Source organism: Panthera onca, chromosome B2 (genome assembly GCF_046562875.1).
Source record: "Panthera onca isolate mPanOnc1 chromosome B2, mPanOnc1 haplotype 2, whole genome shotgun sequence".
In the NCBI taxonomy this organism is placed as follows: Eukaryota; Metazoa; Chordata; class Mammalia; order Carnivora; family Felidae; genus Panthera; species Panthera onca.
In genome coordinates this window covers 1,707,438-1,730,971 of record NC_138343.1, presented here as the reverse complement: position 1 = coordinate 1,730,971, position 23,534 = coordinate 1,707,438, and the positions used below count along the sequence as shown (strand labels likewise).

The 23,534-nt window shown below is 48.9% G+C and overlaps 4 long non-coding RNA genes and 1 other non-coding gene across 7 annotated transcripts; 2 read left to right on the top strand and 3 right to left on the bottom strand.

The window, feature by feature from the left end:
• Positions 1 to 2,820: 2,820 nt before the first annotated feature.
• On the bottom strand, positions 2,821 to 11,598 carry LOC132666258 (uncharacterized). Of its 2 annotated transcripts, XR_013555446.2 has the most exons (3): positions 11,422 to 11,598; positions 10,681 to 11,208; positions 2,821 to 3,078 (listed from the first exon to the last, which is right to left on the bottom strand). It is a non-coding gene; the product is annotated as an uncharacterized LOC132666258 (long non-coding RNA). The 2 variants fall into 2 exon arrangements; XR_013555445.2 differs by having other exon boundaries at positions 10,681 to 11,598.
• Positions 3,144 to 11,235, top strand: LOC144616307 (uncharacterized). Its single transcript, XR_013555448.2, has 2 exons — positions 3,144 to 3,238; positions 10,659 to 11,235. It is a non-coding gene; the product is annotated as an uncharacterized LOC144616307 (long non-coding RNA).
• LOC132666264 (uncharacterized) lies at positions 11,579 to 15,437 on the top strand. The gene is made up of 3 exons (XR_013555447.2): positions 11,579 to 11,669; positions 11,862 to 12,014; positions 12,801 to 15,437. It is a non-coding gene; the product is annotated as an uncharacterized LOC132666264 (long non-coding RNA).
• A 209-nt stretch (positions 15,438 to 15,646) lies between these two features.
• On the bottom strand, positions 15,647 to 18,957 carry LOC132666259 (uncharacterized). Of its 2 annotated transcripts, none has more exons than XR_014137678.1 (3): positions 17,563 to 18,957; positions 17,226 to 17,377; positions 15,647 to 16,517 (listed from the first exon to the last, which is right to left on the bottom strand). It is a non-coding gene; the product is annotated as an uncharacterized LOC132666259 (long non-coding RNA). The 2 variants fall into 2 exon arrangements; XR_009604581.3 differs by having other exon boundaries at positions 15,647 to 16,510.
• TRNAL-CAA (transfer RNA leucine (anticodon CAA)) lies at positions 18,603 to 18,708 on the bottom strand. Its single transcript has 2 exons — positions 18,671 to 18,708; positions 18,603 to 18,648 (listed from the first exon to the last, which is right to left on the bottom strand). It is a non-coding gene; the product is annotated as a tRNA-Leu (tRNA).
• Positions 18,958 to 23,534: the final 4,577 nt, after the last annotated feature.

Genomic DNA, 23,534 nt, shown 5'->3' with positions numbered 1-23,534 from the left:
GAGGAAGAGCATGCTGTTTGAAGTGGTGAACCAATCTCTTTCTCATCTCATGTTCCATGAAAGGGGGATGTCCATAATAAAATTGGGTGAAATGGAGTTAAAATAGGAGTACTGTCCCATTTCAATAAATTCCACATCAAATTTATTTAAAAAATTGAATGATCCCAGCACAAAGGACTTAGCTGAATTCTCTACTAAAGAAGCCTGGCTTAGGGGCACGTGGGTGGCTCAGTCGTTTCAGCATCCCAATTCTTGATTTCGGCTCAGGTCATGATCTCTCAGCTCATGAGTTCAAGCCCCATGTCAGGCTCTGCACTGATGGTGTGGAGCCTGCTTGGGATTCTATCTCTCTCCCTCACTCTCTGCCTGTCCCTGGTTTGCACTCTCACCCTCAAAATAAATAAACTGGAAGGAAGGGAGGAAGGGAAGAAGGGAGGAAGGGAAGGAGGAAAAGAAGGAAGGAAGGAAGGAAGGAAGGAAGGAAGGAAGGAAGAAAGAAACTAAGAAAGAAAGCAAGAAAAAGAGACAGAGAAAGAAAGAAATCTGGCCTAATGACCCAGAGAGAGATCAAGTTTGGACGCTTGTACTGTGGTTTTCCCAGGAGTCTTCCACTGCCTGAGCTCACCTACTTTGTTTACGCTCACTCAACAACCACGTGGCTTTGCCCAAGTCCACTGGATTAATTTACAGGCAAGTTGCTCTGTGTAAAGACCCAAGGAAATATAGAGAACTGATCTGGGGTTGAATGCTGGGAACACTGATGGCCCCCAGAGAGAATGACTACTATTTCTTTCAAAATCCATGGGCTGTCCTAAAGCCCTGTCCACCCCAGTTCATAGTTTTTCTAAATTTTCATTCTGCCAAGAGGTCTATTCTTCTAAAGGATAAAGAGGGGCCCCTTGCTGGCTCAGTGGGAAAGTGTGTGACTCTTGATCTTGGGATTGTGGGTTTAAGTGCCATGTTGTGTGCCAGAGGCTACTAAGTAGGTAGGTAGGTAGGTGGGTAGGTAGATACATACATACATACATACATACATACATACATACATAAAGAGAATGAGGAAGGGGCGAGACAGAAGAAAGCTGAAAGGCTCTATCAGCAGAGGACACTGGTTTTTCAATATAAACACCAAAAATGCATGTGATGATGTTTTCATGCATCTGTAAGGAAAGGAGAAAAAAGCAGACCATGCAACAAGTTTCCACAAAATTAGATATACTTAGTTTAAGGGTTTTTATTCTTGGTCATGTGCTTTCCAGTTCTGATATTTAAAATGCTTTTTCTTTTGCTTTGATACTTTAGATGTTCATGATTATAATAAAAACAGGTGTACTTCCGACCAACAGCTTTATATTTAACTAAAACGTATCAAATCCTATTCAAAATAACTGGTTGCAAAGTAGTCTCAGATCACACAGAACAAAAAGCATTCACAACAAAGGTCACTTGGAGTAAAAACTAAGGGCCCAGCCTTCTGCCCTTTTGGGGATTTTCATCATATAAGATGACTTCAAGTACTGTCCAATATTTGTCTTTCCAATGTCCACACGGAGTATTGTAAATAAAATATTACACGTAACTGCATTTTGCTACTTAGACAACACTGAGTCTACCCTGAGTGAACTAGACTGAGCTTTGCTGTGGGAGGGGAAGTTTTATTTGTAATAAGTTTGTACTGAATGAAATTATAGTTAAGCTGGAAGGGTCATATTTCAGACAAACAGGTTAGAATAAATTTCCAAAGATTTAGAACAGGTGTCTAAGAGGACGACAGCTCAGTGTGCCAACGAGCTGGGGACAATGAGGTACGGGAGCTGAGAGGAATCGACATTGAAATTGGAGCTAAACAGGGATCTTGTGACCCCACCCCCCCTGCCGGGGTGGGGGGTGCGGGGAGGAGACAGATCCAAGCACCAGGAGAGAGTAAACCTCAGGACCAGTTAGACGCAGGGCAGGAAACGTGAACGTGTATCGGTACCATTTTCTGGGTCATATGCTCAGCGCTGAGAATTTGCAGATGAATGAAAGACATGATTCCTTCTTCAAGGACGTTAACCTACAGAGGAACAGAGCCCAGGGAACTTATGACGGTAACATCCACAGGGTGCTATGGGGGAGACCGGAGGGTGCAGAAGGGGCTTGCGGGTCAGGGTGTGTGTGAGAGACTGACAGCGGCATCTTGCACCCTCGTGCACAGACACGCACAACAGGCGGGGAGTGCAGGAGGGCTATTTCTGCAGCGGTCTCCCGGAGGACTTGCACACGGTCCCCACACGCCAGCAGGCAGAGCGAAGAGACTCACCCTCCCCCATTTGTCCGTGTCCACATGCTTCTCTGTCCCCAGGCCAGCGGAGCACGGGGCCTGGCCGTGGGGGACCCCAGGAAAGGCTCGCAGGGGTGACAGGACGACGGGCTCTAAGCAACGCTGCGTGTGGTGTATGAGTTTGGAGTGTGTCCAGACCACCTTTAGTTTCACCGCTGCGGGGGGGGGGGGGGGGGGGCGTGCAGCCGAAGTCTAACACCAGGAGCTGTGCCGTCTGAAAACGCGGGGGTGAAACCAGGAGGCGGCTTTGCCTGGAAAACAAGTGAACAGCTGCCTCAGTAAATTCATTTCAGCTTGAGTTTCATCGAAGAGAAAACCAGCGTCAGTGACGGCTGACTGACCACACTCCCACGATGGACAACAACCAGCACCGAGGCTGTGACTTTCCACACTTGTCACAAGCCGTGATCTCTCTGCAGACACAACGGGTCTGCATTTCAGGTGCAGAACACATGTGATCTTCTCTTCGCGCCGGACAATGGACAAACGGAGGCGTATTAAACATTTTAAGACTTTATTGAAGCACAACTGGATTGACTCAGGCGGCACGAGGCCGGAGGCAGCCAGGAAGGCCCCCAGCAGCTGAGGAGGGCCGCGGACCAGAGCAGCAGCAAAGTGAGGAGGCACCGACGGGCTTACACTCGGGTTTACTTACACAGCCACCACGGCATCGGGGCCACGTCAGCCTCGTGGTGTCTGTCGTGTCCGTCTCTAATGGATTCGTCCCACTATGTGGCATTAAAAGCACTGCGTCACTTTTGGTAAAGAAGAGAGCACAGTTAAGCTTACTTGTAACTTGACCTTAGTTTAAGGAGCAAACCTTTGTCTCCCTGCGTTGGAAATACGCCCACTCTTTACTTCAGTGTTTTCCAAAGGGACCAGAGGTAGCCTTTTGGGTGGAAAAATTCTTCCTGTGTACAACTGCCGGTACAGTACACAATACGTGGCAGATAAGATACCGTAACGTGAAGAATTTCTGGACCCCACCCACGAAACCTAAGTGGCACAGCCCAGTCACTGTGACAACCAAAACATGCCCCAAATAAACAGACGAGAAGGTGGCAATGCTCTGAATGTTAGCACAGAGGCGGCCGATTTACTGCTTGAAGAAACAAAGTGTTTTGTTTCATGTGACTGGCTCTGCAGTTTCCTTTTAATTAAAAGTTGATTCCCTTTTGGAAGCGAGATTCATATTTCTTAGCTTCTTTTAAATTTTTTTTTTAACGTTTATTCGTTTTTTGAGACAGAGAGAGAGAGAGACAGAGCATGAATGGGGGAAGGTCAGAGAGACAGGGAGACACAGAATCTGAAACAGGCTCCGGGCTCTGAGCTGTCAGCACAGAGCCCGACACGGGGCTCGAACTCATGGACCGCGAGATCATGACCTGAGCCAAAGTCGGCGCCCAACCGACTGAACCGCCCAGGCGCCCCTCTTAGCTTCTTTTAAAAGCAGCAGCCCGGGGAGCCTGGGTGGCTCAGTCACTGGAGCCTCCGTCCGACTTCAGCCCAGGTCATTTCTCACGGTTTGTGGGTTTGAGCCCCGTGGCAGGCTCTGTGCCGACAGCATGCAGCCTGCATGGGATTCTGTTTCTCCCTGTCCCTCTGCCCCTCCCCCACTCCCACTCCCTCAAAAATAAAGATTAAAAAATAAATAAATAAAAGAAGCGCAGTAAAGTGAAAAAAGTGAAAAAAGGTCATTTCACAAAGAAGTTGAGCACATTGACTGTATCTCCTGGAGAGAGGTAACCTTGAGAAATTCAACACCGTATCATAGTTTTATATAGAACAGAATAGTTACATTAACAAGTACTGTGCGCTTAATAATCTGTTACTGTGGTAACAAATCGTCCCGTGTGGGCAGGGTCATGATGCCCCCCCCCCCCCCCCCCGGGGGCCGGGACTGTGACGACTGTGAGGACAGAACGGCGCTCTCTAGACACCGGCTCACGAGGCACATGCATGCTCCTGTGTGTTTGACATGAGCAAATCCACAACACGGAGAGGCCGCTGTGAACACAATGAGAGTGGTAAAGCTTCCATGATTGTGCAAACCTTCTTAGACATGAGAACACGTCAGGGAGAGGAAAGGACGCAATTGAGGACTTCGTATAAAACCTCAAGGGTCCCCGGTGACCGGCCTTCAGAGGCACCGACGGCGAACACCAGGAACATAATTGTGGAAGGCTTCAGGGAAGCTCTGGCCCACACACCAGTGGGTGCTTTTTCTTTTTCTGTTTGTCTTTTCTTGGGGGGGGGGGGTGACGTTGATCGTGAATGGAGCATGTCTTTTTGTGTTTGCCACAAGCTCTACCTGTCACTACCAAGTCAGACACAGAATATCAATTGCCATCCTATCTCCAGCCTGCTTTGCTGGCTGACAAGACTCTAGCTTGGCCCTTACAATGCAATTCTTCTTTCAGGAAGCTCTGGGCCCAACGTGGGGCCTGAACTCACACCTGCAGATCAAGAGTCGCATGCTCTCCCGACTGAGCAGCCGGGCACCCCCAGCTCAGCCCTTACTCAGCCTCTCTGGTGCTTCATCTCTGACTCTCCGCCCCTCCCCCCCTTTCTAGTCACATTCAGAGACCTCCAGTTTCAGGAAAGCATCGCAACCCCCTCGACCGTGCCTTTCCATATTTGTTTTCTCTGCTTTCTCAGCTCTCATTCATCCTTCAGAAATTCAACTCATATCAGGATCAGAGCAGGGGTGAGGCAAGTGAGGCACTTAGGGTACACAATGTAAGGAGGGATTCACTCTCTGGTGCCCTGGTGTGTGTTTGTCCAACACCACCCAGCAGTTAGCTGAATCCTCACACGACCCGCCTGGTGCTGTAAGCAAAACGTTAGAAAAGATTAAGAATGTTACTCGATATTTCTAGAAACTCTCTTGATTTTTAGGATGCCACAATTATTTGTATTACACCTGAATAGTGGCTTGCACCAAGGCTGCACTGTTCCTTGCTGTGTACCTGAGGAAACAAGAAGATGCTCTGGGAGGGACGAGACACACAGGTAAGTATGCAGGTGCAACGCGATATGGCGGGTGCTCTGACGAAGGGGAGGGTTAGAGCCCTTGAGGGATCTGACTCTGAGACAATCGACCGCAAAGCTCCATGAAGCACAGTCTGATTGGGCTGTCTTAAAACATGAGTACGGATGGTTAGACATGGGACATAAGAGCCTTCCAGATGGAACGTATGCACAGTTACCAGGGCATTCTGGAAATGGTCCTTTGGGACCTCAGATGTACAGACTGAGTAGGAAAGGGAAAGGCAACGAGGCTGGAAGAGGAGGCTGGACATGAAGAGTCTCGAGCCGTCGGCAGATGCTGAGGTGGTACATGATATTGGCTCTGGGTTTTACGACCGTCGCTGTGGTGATGGTGTGGAAGATGGACCCCCACACAACAGGTGGATGGGGGTAGGGCTGGAGACAGGGACACTGGTTCCAAGGCCACATGAACAATGTAGGAGGGCTCCAAGGAGGTGGTGATTCAAGATCAAAGGAGGCAGAGATGAGTGTAAACATTTGAAGGGAGTCGGGTAGAACTTACTGACCCGCTGGCTACAAGGACCAGATGAGATGTACAAGCTCCCAGGAAGTGACTGTCCTGCTTCTAACCAGAGGACTGGTTTCCCTTTTATGTCTCTTGTCTCTTGCTGTGTTCTGGCAGCCCGTACCCCACTACCCTTCTCTTTACGTTGACTTGACTGGCTTGCAAATCTTACAGCTTAATCTTTCTTGCCTATATATTCACATATAGCCCTAATGTTGCTTAAGCTCAAGTTTTGTACTTTGGCAGAGGTCAAAAGCTCAGTTTCACTAGGACATTCCGTTTCCTTCTCCCTGTTCAAAACCCAGTGATCATATTTTCCCAAATCAGCCTCTTTTCTCAACTTTTCCTTTGGAGATGGAACTACCCCTTCTTGCACCTTATGGCTGGAAATCCTTGCTTTTGGTCTTTCCTAGGTTCAAACTCTTGGACATACACAAATCACAAAATGAGTAGGGTCAAAAGTAGACTCGTTTCTGTAACATGGGGAAGATGAGACAGCTGTTGAGGAAGCCTGGGTCCCTGGGGCATCTCATCTCTGACAGCAACGTGTACAGGAATCATGTTCAGAGACAAAGCTAGAGTGATCTCTGAGAACAGGAAGGGTGATTAAAGAGTAGGAGAGTGATTTTGTGCTGTTATTACACTTGCCACTCTCCCAAAGCCTTGGTTAGCTACAGTGCATTTTCTTCAAAAATCTATCTTCCTTGAAGACGTCCCTGGCTCTAAGGGCTTTTTATCTACTTTTCTACACTAACAACCAATGTTCCCTGCCTCTAGTTCACATGCCAGAGTCTTTAGATAGCAGTGACCCCTACGAAGATGGCAACACTCTCTCTTCTCTACAGGAGCAAGTACCCTCACGCCTCTTCCCACCCCCCCCCCCCAAGCCCTGAGGTCACTGTGCTGAACACAGCTCTTGTACAGGCATTTCTTGGGATTTTCCTGAGAGCCCAGAAGACCCAGAACATAAAACTCTCTCCTTTGACCTGGCTACTGTCCAAACAGGTTTAGAAACTGGAAATCTTACTCTTAGAAAAAATAATAAGACAGACTAATAAAAACTTATCAGCCCTTACAGTTTTTAGAGACAAACTAAAGAATTAAATGATGTATATGACACTTAAAAAAGCTGTGGACAAATAATCTAACAGAAAAAATGGGCAAAAGAGCCAGATACACATGCTACAAGAAGAGACATCCAAAGGTCCAGTAGATACATGAAAATGTGCTCATCCTCATTAGTCATCAAGAAAACATGTATGATAACTATAAAGAGATAATACTAGATACCCATGGGAGTGGCTAAAGGTAAAAAGATTGACAAAACTGAGTAGTGATAAGGCTGTAGAGAAAGTAGAACCATCTGCTGGTAATAGAACCATTTTGGAAGATTATTCAACAAGTACTACTATAATCAGGGACCAGCCCTCCCACCATCAGGTGCACAGCCAGAGGTGCATATACATGCACACCAAACGGATATTCCTAGTGGTAGTCTTTGCAATAGCTCCAAACTTGAAGCCACTGAAGATCTTAGATTCTTAACCCACTATTTGTTGACTTATTTTTGCCACTTAACCATTTTGCTGATCTGTGACGAAAATTCATAGCTGGCATCCCATGCCAGTCTGACTGCAAATCAGGGCTAGGAGGGCAGGGACGCAGTCATGATCACCCTCTCCTGAAGCACAGGGTCTCAAACATTCAACAAAGTTGAACAGACATCTGTTGGACTGAACTGAGTTAAGGAAAGCCTCTGGGTTGGGAGCCTGGAGGACCAAGAACATCACTGACAGAAATAGAGAACTTGGAAAAAGGAGCTGGTTTAGATTAAAAGAGAGCTATTCTCTTGAGTTGTGAGAAAATTTAGCAAGTTTGCTTTCAACCGTCTTCCCCTGAAGCTTGTGCTTGGTTGTCAGGTTGGAAAAGGGTGAAGAAAGTAGCAATGTCAACAAACAGCAGAATGAAAGAGAGGGAGCGCGTGACCATGTAGTCAGCAAGAACATCAAAGCAGGATTCGTGATAATGCAAATAATTTGCCTGGACAAGAGACTGACTTGTTGATGTTTACACTGAGATTTTTTTTAATGTATTTTTATTTACTACATGATTATTGTAAGAACAATCGAGTGCATTTTTTTAAGTAGATTCTACACCGACATGGCGCGTGAACTCATGACCTCGAGGTCAAGAGTCATGTGTTCTACCACCTGAGGGAGCCAGGCACCCCCACACTGGGATTATTTGTAATGTTTTAGGCTTTTGAGAGAGCTCAAGCGGGGGAGGGGGCAGAGGGAATGAGAGAATCTTAAGCAGGCTCCACACTCAGCACAGAGCCTGATGAGGGGCTCGATTCCATGACCCTGGGATCATGACCTGAGCCGAAATCAAGAGTCGGACACTCAGTTGGGAATTGTTAATACACGACTTAACCCACTAAACTCTGCATTGTATGCCGCAGCTCTACTGAACAACGATGAGGAACAGAACCAGTTGGAACCCTGCAGCTGGCACATGCTTGCAGCCGAGGACACTCCCACTGCCCTCAGCTTGCTCCGCAGGTACCCCCCACCCCGGCCCCCCCGCTGCCGCCTCGTGTGGAGGAGCTCCTGGGTTGCGTCTCAAAGGACTGGACTTGAACAGTGGAACCTGAAAGCAGCTAGGTATATGGGCTGCAGAAGGATCCCGTGGCCAAAACATAGGAAGGAGATCGCAGGGAATGAACTCCCAGGATGGGAGGAACCAGAAGCCTGATCCAATCCCAGGACACAATCCACCTAACCTCACACGAGGAGAAAGATCACCTGAACAGGCCTATAACTATTAAAGAAAGTGAATCAATAATTAATAACCTTCCAAAAAGAAAGCACTAGGCCCAGACAGTTTCACTGGTGAATTCTAGCAAAAGTTTTAGGAATAAATGGTACCAATTCCCCATACTCTCCTCCAGAAGACAGAAGCAGAGGGTATACTTCCTAATTCATTCCAAGAGGCTAGCATCACCCTAATACCACAATCGGATGAAGACATTATAGAAAGGAAAACTACAATGTCTTTCGTGAACACAAATGCAAAAATTCTCAACAAAATACCAGCAAACCAAACCCATTAGTGTATAAAAAGAATTGTACACCATCACCAAATAGGCTTCCTTCCAGGTATACAAGGCTGGTCTAACATTTGAAGATGAATCAGTATAATTGATCACACCAACAGGCTAGAGAAGATGAACAGAAAAAGCATTTGAAAAAGCCCAACCCTCTTCCATGATAACCACTCTCAGCAAACTAGGAAGAGAAGGGAACTTTCTCAGGACGATAACTAATATTTTTAAACACCCTAGAGCTTCCATCTAAATAATGGTGAGAAGCTAGGAGCTTTCCCACTAAGATAGGGAAGAAGGCAAGGACGTCCCCTGTTAACACTCCCATTCAATGCCGTCCTAACTAATGCAACAAGACAAGAAAAGGACATTAAAGGTATAGAGGTTGGGAAGAAAGGAATAAAACTGTCTTTGTTCGCAGAGGACATGATAATCTATACACAAAGTCTCAGAAAGTCAAGAAAAAGAAATCTACTCCAGGAACTAAAAGGTGACTATAGATAGCAAGGTTGACAGATCAAGGTCCATAAACGAAGGTCACTTGCTTTCCTGTATATCAGCAACGACCACTGGAATTTGAAATTAAAAACACAATACCGTTTACATTGACACCAAAATAATGAAATACTTCAGTATAAATCTAATACACTATGTGCAACATCTATATGAAGAAAACTACAAAACTTAGATTAAAAAAAAATTACATGGGGCGTCTGGGTGGCTCAGTCCATTAAGCATCCCACTCTCGACTTCAGCTCAGGTCATGATGTCATAGTTCGTGGGCTCGAGGCCCACATCAGGCTCAGCACTGACAGTGAGTGGGAGGAGACTGCTTGGGATCCTCTCTCCCTCTCTCTCTGCCCTTCCCCCACTGGCACATGCTCGCTCTCCCTCTCTCTCTGTCTTTCTCAAAATAAATAAGTAAACCTTAAAAAAATAAAATAAAAACAGGGGCACCTGGGTGGCTCAGTGGCTTAAGCATCTGACTTCAGCTCAGTCCACGATCTCATAGTTCATGGGTTCGAGCCCCACATGGGCTCTGTGCTGACAGCGTGGGGCTTGGAGCCTGCTTAGGATTCTCCCTCTCTCTCTCTCTCTCTCTCTCTCTCTCTCTTTCTGCCCCTCCGCTGCTCTCTTTCTCTTTCAAAATAAACTTCAAAAGAAAAAAAAAAAAAAACACAACAAAAGCAAGAAACGCAAGCCACCATCCATGCCTGGTTTCTCTGTGTAGAAGTCCTAGTGAGGGTTTGTGTGACTGATCCTCTGGCTCCACACTCTGTCCCTCCTAACTGCACCAAATCCGAGCCTCTGTCCCTGCACACATTCTAGGCATTACTGGGCACCAGAACCCTCTATTCAGAAAGCTGAACTTGGAACGGAAAGGTTCATTTCTAGGCTGAAAAGGTCACTTTCTGTATTCCTTTTGGCAGCTAGGTATTTGCCCAAGCAACGCTGCACTCTGCGACTGTCTTCGGAGGGCTTTGGTTAGAGTGAAGAATCTTGGACGTTAGAGAAAAATCCCAGAAAACACTGGCAGCACAAGAACAAAACCTGAAGCTAGCAGCCCTGCATTTGTCTAGAGAAAACTGAAACCTGTTCACCCTGCAACTGCTGGGTAGATGCCTCCCCCAGAGCAGAGACTACCCCCCCTGCCCTTCCCCCCCCCCCCCCCCCAGGATAGTTCACATTCTCCCCCACCTGTTGGCCGGCCTCATGCAGTCCAGCTCCCGCTCCAGACCTTACAGTACGGTCACCGCCTCCTCTCCGCTCTCCGGGTGCTGTCCCCGCACCCAGGCCTGGAGCTCCGCGGGCAGGATGGTCAGGAACTGCTCCAGCACCAGCAGCTCCAGGATCTGCTCCTTGGTGTGCGTTTCTGGGCTCAGCCACTGGCGGCTCAGCTCGCGGAGCCGGTGCAGCGCCTCCCGGGGCCCAGGCGCCTCTTGGTAGCAGAACTGCCTGAATGAGGTTCCTTCCTTCCGATGCTGGATTCTGTTTCCACACATGTTCATCCTTCACCTTCAGGGTCACAAGGCCCACGGGCTCCTCTGGAACTTGGGGTCAAAGCTCCAGCCGCGCTTGGCTTCATTTCATGATCTGCTGCACTGAGACACCCCCACACAGGGCCCGTTACACTCTCCTTGAGAGATTTCCCTCGAGGTTCTTTCCAGCTGCGAGGAAGCAGGAAACGCTCCGAACGGGACGAGCTCGATGCCAGCCAGATACATGCTAACTCAGGAAACACCGCGGAAATAGTTAGAAAATAAATGCTAAAATTACTTGCATGCTACCAAAAACATTTCCAGAGGGGCTGTCCTAAGCAAAGAAAGCTTGTCAGAGACGAGGGGCCACACGCTGGAACTCCCCACACTGAGATTCTTGCTGTTCCTGCCCCCGTGAACTAGCTGCCCTCCCTCTGTGACCCCCCAGGGATTTGCTCACCTGCGCTTTGGGACTGACCCTCTGCACGCCTACCTCCGTGTAGGGGCTGAGCTCCCCGTCTACGCAACAACAGCACAGGTACACCCTCAGGTTCTGACGCGCTCCTGCTGCCCAGCAGGGCCCTAGGCTCGCCCCGCAGCAGGAGCTGACCCGCGCGGCCCACCAGGAGCGTCGGGCTCGCCTGAGTTGGGGCTGCTGCCCCGCATCCCGGAGGCGGCCGGACGGACGGTGGGCTCACCCCAGGACAGGTGGGCGGGAGAGGGGTGAAGAGCGAGCGCGCGGAGGCGGGGGGGCCCTGGCTGTGATCTCCACCCCGGGTGTGACATTTACTGTTACAATGAGGGGAGAGGGGGGAGGTCAGCGCTGGGGCCCCTCCGGGTGCAGACGGCTTTGGTCCGGGGTCGGCCAGCCTGTGGCCACCCGCGTCCGCGTTCCTGCAGGGTGTGCTGGAGGCGGGCAGTTCTCTTCCCCGACGGGGACCGTGTGGGGAGGGTCGAGGGGACCCGGGCCCAGGCCCTCCCCCTCCCCCCACGTCCGTGACGTCACAGCCCAACAGGCTGGGAGCTCAGAAGACAGATGATCAGTAATTCCAAGTAACTCCGGGCCCCTGTTCTCCGGGGGAAACAGGAAGGTCTCGGGTTCACGCGTCTTCCGTGCGACACAACCGATAGACTCGGGAGCCCCACTGGAGGGGGTGGCCTGCCTGGAGCGGGGGGGGGGGGGGGGGGGAGGGGCGGACGGCGGCCCGCCTGGAGCAGGAGGGGGTGGCCCGCCTGGAGGACGGGGTGTGGCCTGCCTGGAAGGTAGGGGGGCGGCCTGCCTGGAGGAGGAGAGGATGGCCTGCCTAGAGCAGGGGGAGAGCAGCTCGCCTGGAAGAGGAGGGGGTGGCCTGCCTGGAGGAGGGGGGAAGATGGCCTGGAGCAGGGCGGAGGGGCCTACCGGGAGGGGTGGGGGAGATGGCCTGGAGAAGTGGGGGGAAAGGTCTTCCTGGAGGGTAGGGGGGGCGGCCTGCCTGGAGGAGGGGGCGGTGGCCCGCCTGGACGCGACTTTCAGAGCGGAAGGGCGCGCCCGCGAGGCCCCAATCCGGCCTCTGCATCCCTCCGGCCGCGCCCTCCGCGCAGGCTCCCCTCCCCTTTAGCCGGCAGAGCCCCTCCCACCGGAAGCCGGGCCGCGCGCCGCGGAGCCGGAAGTAAATATCAGCGGCCCCCGGGTCTGGCCGAGGTGGGTCCTAGAGCAGCCGGCAAGGGAAAACCTAGAGGTTCGGAGGGCTCTCTAGGACGCGGGCGGCCTCCCGCTCTCGGTGGTGCCGTAGTCTGCGTTTGCTGCACCCAGAGCGCCCCCAGGCCTCGCAGCTGTCAACCGTGCGCCCGTCCTTTCAGGGTTGTTTGCTTCTCCCACCAACACGGCCCAGAGCGCCTGCAGACCCCCTTTTTTGTGCTGGGAAGAGGCATGCACCCTGATGCTGGAAATAAGGCAGGAAGCTGGGAGAACCTTAGCTTATTGCCAGAAATCTCCAGTTGTGCCCAGACGCCGTGCTGTCCCAGCCCCACGATGGGCGGGTTCTGCAGTCTGACACCTTGATGGTCTATCTCGTATTCCACACCCTCTCCAGGCTCGCGTGGGCTCTGAAACCTGAATAAATGTTCATTGCTTCCCCTAGTGTCCAGTACATGAATCAGTGGATGACACACCCAGAAAACGCTCGTGTAGAATTTTGACGCTTGTAAGGGAGGAAAACACAATTTTCCCTCGACCCTTCTAACTTCTTGGCTGGCGTCCCGGTAAAACAGATTAAGGACAGATTAAGGAGGGGGAAACACAAGTTTATTAATGTGTATATCTCACGTACACGTGGGAGAGACCTAGGGAAAAATGAGTGACTCTCAGAGGTGGCTGAGAATTCAGGCTGGAATCTCACCTTCAGCTAAAGACAGAACAAAGAGCGTGCAAGGGAGACCAGGTGTGGGAGCTAACCAGGAAAGGTATGAACAGGAGTAAGGTTTGTTAGTGCCTTCTTGTTTCTTGTGACTCGGGGTCGACCTTCTCTTCTTCACAGAGAGCAAGACATCCTTACAAAAGGGTAACTTGTACTCTTTTCTGGGCTTCTCCTGTGTCTGCTATTTCTCAAAGTAATCCTTATGCCAAAAAAAGTATATTTTGCTGCCGTTCAAACCCATGCTTTATTCTGATCCCTTTCCTGATGATAATGTCTTGATCTGAAAGGAAGGAATATCCATCTTATACCCATTCCCTTCATAACATGTAAGGACATCTTCCTTGAGCTGTCCAGATCAAACTCTGCTCTCTAACACGTTTCTCCAGCTCAGGAACTACATACTTACTTTACTTCTAATTCCACTTTCAGATTCTTTCAACTGATAACAGACTATAGACATAGATGACCCCACCCAGCCCCAGCATGGAGACTGAGATCCTCAGTATTGCAAAGTCCAGACTACAAAATTAAGCCTTCTGGGAGCACCTGGCTGGCTTGGTCAGTAGAGAGTGGGACTCTTGATCTCGGGGTTGTGAGTTTGAGCCCCACAGTGGGTGTAGAGATTTCTTTTATGATTTGGTCCCTGTTAATCTCCCCAACTTTTTTCCCCACCACATCCTTGCAGCAAACACTTCACAAATACCATTTTGAAGTACTCTGGGTCCCTCTGGGCCTTTGTACATGTTGTTCCCTCTGCTAAAATCGGACTCCCTGAGATCCTTTTCAGGCTTTCCCTGCCTTATACTGAGGTCTTCACTTACACAGCACTTCAAGAAAGCTTTCTCTTCGAGCTCCTCCAGCACTCATCACACTGTAGTACAACTGCATCCTGGGTTCCTTGTCTCAAGGAGTTTATCTTATGTTTTCTCAAGGAGTCACATTAACATTGGGAGGAGGGGGCTCTTTGGAGGTTTCTGAAGAAAAGACATTTAACAGGCATTCCCTGTGTCCTACCTCGTAGATTAAATGCCATTTTACTTTGCAAACGGAGGGGTATGACAAGTGGGAGATTCTTTAAGTTTTGTGAAAGCTTTTCTGAGAATAATTCTCATTCCGTGCAAGAATCAGAAACTGGAACATCACAGGGAGTAGAGTAGATCCAGGCATATAAGACGGATTCTGGATAAGAAACCACATCCTCCTCCATACCCATTCCTTTGCAAGGAATTTTGAATCTCCTTTCCTTTATTTAATCTGCTCTTCATTTTTCTTGTTGGGGAAGATAGTTTTGAGGAGGTGAAGTATGCAAGAGGTGTCCAGGATTCCAGAGTTAACAGGGGTCTGGCAGAAAAAGGAAGGGGACAGGAGGGAAGGAATCGAGAAACAGAAGTTTCATGGAGGAAATTGTTAGCCCAAGTTCATCTAGTGTGGAGCTAATACTTCAAGCGCCTGGGTGGCTCTGTCAGTTGAGCTTCCTACTTGGGCTTAGTCATGATTTCATGGTTTGTGGGTTCGAGCCCTGAGTTGGGCTCTGCTCTGACAGTGCGGGGCCTGCTCGGGATTCTCTCTCTCCCTCTGCCCCTCCCTGATTCATGCTTTCTCTCTCTCAAAAATTAACTAAGTAATTAAAAAAGACTTCAAACCTTGAATGATTGAATTAGATGAAAGTCCTAGTCATTTCTCCTCCCGTTCTCCTTTTCTTTGTTTTCACTGTTAGAGTAGGCAATAGGTTAGGCTCTAACAGGGTGCCTGGAGGCCAGCCAAGGGGTAGTGGTGCCCGGCTGTGGGGAAGTCCAAGACTGGTCTGGCAGCACCCCACAACAAATCCACAAGAAGCCAGATCAAACCAGACGCACCCAAGACAAAGGAGGTGCAAACCCTGACCGACTAAGGGAGAACAGGTGGGGAAAGCTGCCCCCAAACCCCCTCCCCCAGTAATAAATACTCCACCCCCCAGCCAACAACTGTCAGTAAGAGATCAAAACCCCAGCCTGAGGCATACGGCTTTCCTTGAGCTCACCCGCTCTGACATCTTGAGGGTGTGCTCAGTTTAATAAACATTCCTACTTGCATCGTTCAACTATTGTGTCTGGTCTGTCCTTAAATTATTTGTTGCGACAAGACCCGGATCCTCCGGCAACATCCCTGGGACCAGCTGGGCAGAGGCCTCTGGGCTTGGGGTCTTCCTAGGGCACCTGACAACATGGCTACCTTGTGTAAATGGAAACAAAGCTACCTGAAAAACATATATAAAGCACTTGCATGTAACATAATGTAAATTTTGTAGAATTGCTCAGTAAACATCTATTATTGCATACAAAAAAGAAGGACATTGGGGTGCCTGGCTGGCTCGGTTGGTAGAAAATGAGATTCTTGATCTTGGGGTTGTAAAATTCAAGCCCCAAAATGGATGTAGAGATTCCTTAAAAATAAAATCTTAAAAATAATTACATTGGTTGTCTACAGAGTTATTGCAAATTGGAGGTGCTTGCTGAGATGTGGTGAATAAATGCCTATTTCCACTTTAATAAATGCAGCTGTAAAACCCAATTCCACGTGAGTGTACTAGCGAGCTAAGGAAGGATGTGTTCTGTTTTGAAAGGAGTTTGAAATGGAGGAGACAAAGTTTTCAAGATACTTGAGTAGAACACCTGTCTTAGCAAGGCTCCTGTAGCAAAATGTCACAAACCAGGTGGTCTGTCTAACCAAAGTTTGTATCTTCTGGTTCCAGAAGGTGTAAAGTCCCACATCAGGGTGGTCCGAGAGGCTGGGTTCTGGTGAGGGCCCCTTCCTGTGTTTGGAAGGCAGTCTTTCCATTGTGTCCACGCATGGCTGAAGAGCACAGTGAGGAAGCAGGTTTCTCAGGATTCTTTACCAAGACCCTAATCCCATTCTGGAGGGTTCTACCCTTATGACATCTTAATCCTAATTACCTCCACAGATCCCACCTCCTAATGCCATGACGTTAGGGGGTAGGGTTTCAACATAGGGATTTTGGAGGGGCACAAACATTCAGTCCATAACAGAGATTGTCATATATTTGCAGCTACCTTACAACTCTTCCAGTTGTAGCAAACTGCTAACAGTGCAAATGATTTTCATTCACAGAAATGCAAATGAATCGCGTCCAGTGGAATGCAGGAGATCATTGCCCTAGAAACTGACAGGTAAAAAAAAGTAAATCTATTCATAAATTTACTTCAGCATTCCAGATTGCTTATAAATATGTAGTACTTCAAATTTTCTTACTGGTTGTTACACTGACACATACTCCTTTTTATTTGGATGAGAGTTACAATTTTACCTTCTTTTAAGAACACAGTCTTTTAACAATTTGGAAACAGGGGGTATACACCAAAGGCAGAAACAAAATACCAACTTGTGGCTGGCAAATGCAGACTAAAGAGCATGGTTTAGATCTGAAACTAGAAGAAGGGCTTTCTCTACTCCTTCTTCTCATGTCTACACCTGGAACCCAGTAGACACACTCACCCAGCAGCTCTGTGAAGGTGCACGCAATCATACTAAAATCAAACTTTTAAGATCCAATATACTAGGCATATAAAAAGTCATTTATGAGAACAGCATCATTTTTTTTCCTTCTAGAGATTTCCAGCTACTATCTCCTCCCCCTCACATTATCTTCCCGTCCTTTTCTAAGTCACCCACTTTTCTATCAGAAGTTACAAATTCTTCCAAAGTCTTTAGAAATCCATTTGTCTCCTCCTGCAAAAAATAATTTTATGAGGGCAGTGGTTATACGTGCGTAAGATACATGATGTGCTGTATGTGTATGTATTTAATCAGGAGACACCTTGCCAGAATTAGTTTCATTCCCCCCCCCCCTTAAGCTTTTATATTTCATTACCTATTTCTCTTGACCACAGTTGATTTCATACTGCAGGGAGTGAGCCTGTCTTGTAGTACTTGAACCATGTGGTTCCCGCTATGTGCATTCAGAACATGGCCCTCCAAATGGGAACGCTGGATCCTGTCCATGATGAGCATGTCCTGGGAATCCTATTGTTGCACAAAAACAGCTTTCTTTACACCTGCACCGCCTCTCACATTTTGACTGATGAGCATAAAATCAATGTGATGAGTCCAGTCATGAGTGGTCACAATGACAGGAACACACATGGCCATTCAGACATGAATCCTCTAGACCTGGCATTAAACATTTAACCTCAACATTCAGGACTTACTTCTTATCCTGAGTGATAAGGCAAGGCTGGAATGTGTTCCTGAGGCAAAACCAAAAGTTATTTAACTGTAATATAAGCACAAGGGCAGAAATTAATTTTATTATTTCTAAATTATCTTCTCCTGTCCTACCCCACCCTACTCTACCCTATCCTATCGCACTCTACCTAACCCTACCCTACCCCGCTCCACCCACCCTACCCTACCAACCCTACCCTATGCTATCCTATCCTAGCCCCACCCATCCTATCCCACCCTGTCCCATCCTATGTTGTATTTTCACTGGCCCAACCAGGGCTGCATCCCCTGGCACACAGTAGGCATTCATTAAACACTTGTTGGACGGATGGTAGAGGCAGCAGGACGGGTCCGTGCCACGCAGAGACCCGCAGCACCCCGATCGTGAGGGGGCGGACTTCACACGCAGTCCGTGAAGTGGGACGCGGGAGTGTGCGCGGTGACCGCGTTTCCGCGGGAACACAGGTGCAGGCACGCGAGCAAGTACGGACAGAGTGGGGATGCAGGAGCGCGGTGGGGACGGCGGTGTGGCTGCCGCGGCGCCCAGGGCACCGAGGGCACACAGCCCTGACCGCGGGCGCACGCGTCGTCCACCCGTGAGACTAGCTCCACGACTGGAAAGCGCAGGGCAGCACGAAGCACCCGTGTGCGGCTGCACGGGCGGCAGTCCACGGGCCTCGCGCGCCGGGCAGCGCCGGGTGTGGGACCGGGTAAGAGGACACACACCCACCATCACCGCCCTCCTCCCCGCGCCGCAGCGCCGGCAGCTACGCGGACCAAATCTCGCGGGTTCCCGCTATATCGCGATGCCTCAGCGGCTGCAACGTCTGGCGGTCTCCGCTCCCAAATCACTCGGCTTTCAAGAAGTATCGCGATACTTTCGCCTTCGCTATTTTCGGTGTTTTAACGGCCTCTGTGAGAAAATTTTAAGTCAATTTTTAATACTGTATGTCTCTGAGAGCTCCATGCATAATTCTCAAGTCGATGCCCTTGCGTAGAAAATTACAGGAGGAGAAAAACGATGTGTCAGAAGTGGGATTCGAACCCACGCCTCCATTCGGAGACCAGAATCCCCAGCGCGGGGAAGCGGAGCTTGAGTCTGGCGCCTTAGACCACTCGGCCATCCTGACACCCTGCGAAAAGGGAGAGATTTTCTACTGAAGTAGATGTCCAGGCCGGGCGCTTCTGTGACGCACACGCTTGTGCCGGAGGCAGCGCTGACGTCAGAGGTGCCCGCAGCAGCTGGAAGAGCAGAGAGCCACCTGTGGCCGGGAGAGGAAGCGGGCGAGAGGCGAGGAGCTGTTCTGGTAAACGCGGCTGGGGCGCCGGCCGGCCGGAGCGTCCCGAGCCCCCGGCCCGGTCCCAGCCTCCCGGCGCGCTGCTGGTTTTCTTTTCAGGAGAGGGAGGAACAACAACCAACGTACAAAACACCTCAGTTCCGCGGCGCGGCCTCTTCCTCCCCAATAGTGCTCGCACGCGCCGGGGAGTTTGTTGGGCTCCGAAAGTGCCTGCGCCCCCCTGTGCAGGTGCGGGGGTGCCTGTGCGGGTGTAGGTGTAAGTACCTGTGCGGGTGAGGGTGCAGGTGCGGGTGCCTGTGCGGGTGCCTGTGTGGGTGCAGGTGTAACAGTGCGGGTGTCTGTGCAGGTGAGAGTGTTGGTGCGGGTGCCTGTACGGGTGCAGATAAGGGTATTGGTGCGGGTGCAGATGAGAGTGTTGGTTCGGGAGCCGATGCAGGTGTGGGTGCAGGAGCCCCTCCCCGCCCTCGGGCTGCTCCCGGATGCTGGGATCTGAGCCCCACGCGTCTGCTGCCAGGTGGGGGACAGCAGCGCCACGCCTCCGTACGCAGGCTTTCCCGCTTTCTCCGCTTTGCTCGGAGTAATCTGAGCTCCGGGCCTGCACCACAAGCTCGAAAACCCTTTCCAGCAGCTGGACTGAGAGACCCTGGGGGTGTGGTAAACTGTGCGGAGAAACCCTGGCAGGCCCGATGCGGGTCCAGGACGGTGCCCGAGTGCAAAGTAGGGCCCCAATAAACGGATCTGACCCTTGTTTCTGCAGCTCCGCTTCGGGCTAAGCTCAGGGAGTAGGGACAGATTTGAGAGTGTTCAGTACATTTTGTCCCGATGGGTTATTTTCTGTATTAACACACAAACGTTTTTCTTTCTGGGAGGCACAGGTTACTCTTTTCTTCACGAAGAAGAACTAATTTGAGGTTTAATAGGCCCTGTTTTAGATTCCCAGACTCTCTTGGTCTCACACCTGTTTTTGACAGTGAAAGAGAAAATGGGAGTGAGAAGTACATGGTTTCCTAATTTCCCTCTCTGCAAGGTGTGAGGTTTGCTGTACTTTAAGAAGCTGTAGTTCCGTGGGAAGGAAGTCATCCCACAAGTGATTCTAGACGTGGTAGGCGTGGCAGTTGTAACCTCTTAAAAAGCTGGGATTGTTACTGGTTTCCTAATTGCAAGGTCCTGCAGATACCTGGTCAAACCGGGTGCTGTCCAACGTTGGGTTATTTCTAATTTTTCACTCTCGTCAGCAAACGCTTCAAGGAACATTCCTGTGTAGATGAATATTTTCAAATACCCATAATTATTTCCTTACATTTCTAGAAGTGGAGTCCCTAGATTAAAGTTTATCCAGTCTTAAAAGTTTTTGATACATGCTGTCCAGCCGCCACCAGAAAATTTGAAGCCATCTGGATATCGCAAACCTGGCCAACAAAGGGTTGATTAAACAACAAAACATTTTAACGGGTGAAAGGTGACAGGACATCATTCTGCAACTCTGAGTGAGGTTCAAGGTTCGTGTTTGAATGGTTCTCACATTGCTTAACAAACTGAAGTGTTCATCTCTCCGTATTGATTTGCAAAACTCACTATAAGAAACATAAACCCTTGTGACAGTTTCTATTTATCAAGAACCCAGGCAGAAATTCCTATCTTTCACTATATTTTACCTTTTAATCTCATTAAGTCCCTTAAACATTCAGCCAACTATGAGTCATACAATTAACAGGGTTCCCTTATCAATCTTTAAAAATCGAACTCTGGTCCATATTTAAGGTCCTTTTTATCATGCTATACATTTACTTTTATTTCTGGTCACTTTTGTCCCATCCTTATCTCTCTTCCTTCTTTTATGGCATGTTAAACCGCTGCTACCTTGATTTTGGTTTTTAAATGGCTTGAAGTCCTTTCTGGAATAAGGTGAGGTATAATTAAACATGTAAATATTTTTACTATTTACTAATAATTATCGTGCAATAGGACTCCCCCATCCTAAATATTTATTTTTTTAATTTTTAAATCTTTTTTAACGTTTATTTATTATTGAGAGACAGAGAGACACAGAGCATGAGCAGCGGAGAGGCCGAGAGATGGAGAGATGCAGAATCCCAAGCCGGCTCCAGGCTCCGAGCCGTCAGCACAGAGCGTTATGTGGGGCTCGAACTCACAAACCAGGAGATCATGACCTGAGCCAAAGTGGGATGCTTAACTGACTGAGCCACCCAGGTGCCCCCCTAAATTTTTATGAAAACATCTTCCACAAGAGGGACTTTGAAAGACCTGAAAAGTTTAAAGGGTGGAGGGAACTAAAAAGAAAATCTGATGGTGGTGGTCTACACCAATCTGAAAAATGGAATTTAATTCCCATCCTCAAAATGAGTGTTTTATGTGACGCTGGTAAACACATCTGATTCTCTGATTATCATGTCCGAGAATTACTTTAAAGTAACAGGGATGGGGGTAGGAATGCAGAAGAGGCTATATTGGAAATGGGATTGGCCGTAAATTGATAGTTGTTGAAGCTAGGAGGTATCATGGGGAGTTCTGTGTGTATTTTCCTCACTTTTTGTGTGTGCTTAAAGGTTTCCATAGTGAAGAGTTCAATATGGGGGGTGGGGATGAGAATCACCTATAACCTCATCAAAAGCATCTGTTAATACTTTGGCATATTTTGCTCCAGTTTTTTGGGGTTTTTTTTAATGTGTAGGTTGAAAAATGTGAAATCTCTACCCTAAAATAAATTATCTTCTTTTTCTATTACATTCTTGTTGTGCATCCAAACCCCAAAGTGGGTCTGGCAGTTGTTCCCCCACTATTATCCAGACAAATCCTGTGTGTTCTGAATGAGGAACCAGGGAGAGAGGAGTATACCTCAAAAAGATACCTTCACATGCCTTGGCTACACTTCAGACTTCAAATGTAAAATTAAGCCAGCAAATAAGCCGCTTTTCTCTTCAATGGAGAACAAGGAAATGTAACTGGGCCAATACCATTATAGTTTGTGGTTTGAAACCCAGCTACTCCATGAACACCCTAGCAAAGGTCCCCAGTAACCTACACTGGTTTGGCTTCCTTGCTCTTCCTCACCGAGGCCGCGTGGAGGGGGCACTCCCGGGCTGAAGGAGGCGCACAGGTTTAGTGATCTGATTGCACGGTCAGGTAGAATTGTATTGCAGCCCTCAGCTAGTGAATACCAGCCTGTCCGCCTCCAGAAAAGGGGCCACTAGGAAGTGGAGCCCTAGGATTTCGGCCACCTCGGACCCCAGGGCTGCACAGGGAGGTCTGCAGCGCTCGGTCCCCTCACCCACAAATCAGCTTTTGTTGCTTTCTACTTCTTTATCGTGTTATTTTTTCTCCTCTTAACTGACTTTATTACAGAAGCCACGTTCTCTTGTGTCTTCCTGGGGAGTCCAGTTCAGCCAGGGTACCCAACACTGGGTGATTGTGCCGTTTGAATCAAAGAATCTTTGTCCTTCGTTTGTGAAGAGGCAATGCACCCACCATTAGTACACGAAGAAAGAACCTTTTCAGTTTTTTCTTTGCTGGGAAGAGATGTGTGATTTCCGTCGCGTCTTGGGTTTGGACCACAGATAACTGCCCTGACAAGTGGCTCATTTACTGTGAGGACAGAGATTTGCTTTCAGTTTCATGGCTCCTTTAAGTGTTAGGCAGTAATCACCCCAAGTATTTCTCATCTTCTCAACTGCACATCCTGGAGGGCAGGGGCCAGGCACACTTTCCTTTTATTCTCCAAACTGGGCTCTTGCAGGCCCTTCTGCTCTTGGGGAAGATGCTCTTCTCGGCCTGCCAGGCCAGGATCACGGAACCTTAGAGGAGCACCTGGGGGGCTCGGCTGGTAGAGCGACTGACACTTGATTTCTGATGGGGTCAAGATCCCAGGGTCGTGGGATCAAGCCCCATGTTGGGCTCTGCGCGGAGTGTGGAGCCTGCTTGACTCTCTCCCTCTGCCCCCTCTCCTGCTCGCATGCTCTCTCCCTCATTCTCGCTCAAATAAATATACAGTAAATATTTTTTTTAAAAAAAAGAAAAAAGAAGCAGCTGAAGGCAGACACAGTAACACCCTGGAGCAGCAAAAGCTCTAAAGACTGGGCTGTTGGAATCCTAATGTGTAGTTAACTTGGGATGTTCTGAGGAAAGAACCAGATAGGAGCCAAAAGGATGCTACTGGGCCCCAAATCCTGATTCACTGAATTCAAGTTTTGCTCACCTTTCTGCAGATGAGTACATTTAGACTCATCTGCAGATTCATTCAACCTTATCCAAAATGGCAGGATTGTTGTTGTTGTTTAAGTAAGAATTTAAGTAATTTTTAAATACGTATGAACCCACCACAAGGAACGGAAGGTAACCAGTAACACATATCAACCTAAGCCTCCACCTCTGTGGTATCCTCCCACGGTCCTTTTGTTCACATTACAAGATGGGAATCAATCGTAAGGTATCTGGTCTTCAGACACATCCTCACCCAGCATGGTTAGGACCATTGACTCTTGGGGCACATCTACATTCACATGGGAAGTAGCTTTGTTGAATCGGACAGACTTAGCACTGCTCTGGCTGCTGCTGCTAACAAAAACGCATCGCGACGCTGCTCCTGGAGCTCTGGGTCTACTGGGGACCAATGAGACCCACTGCGAGCCCCTCAGACAGCC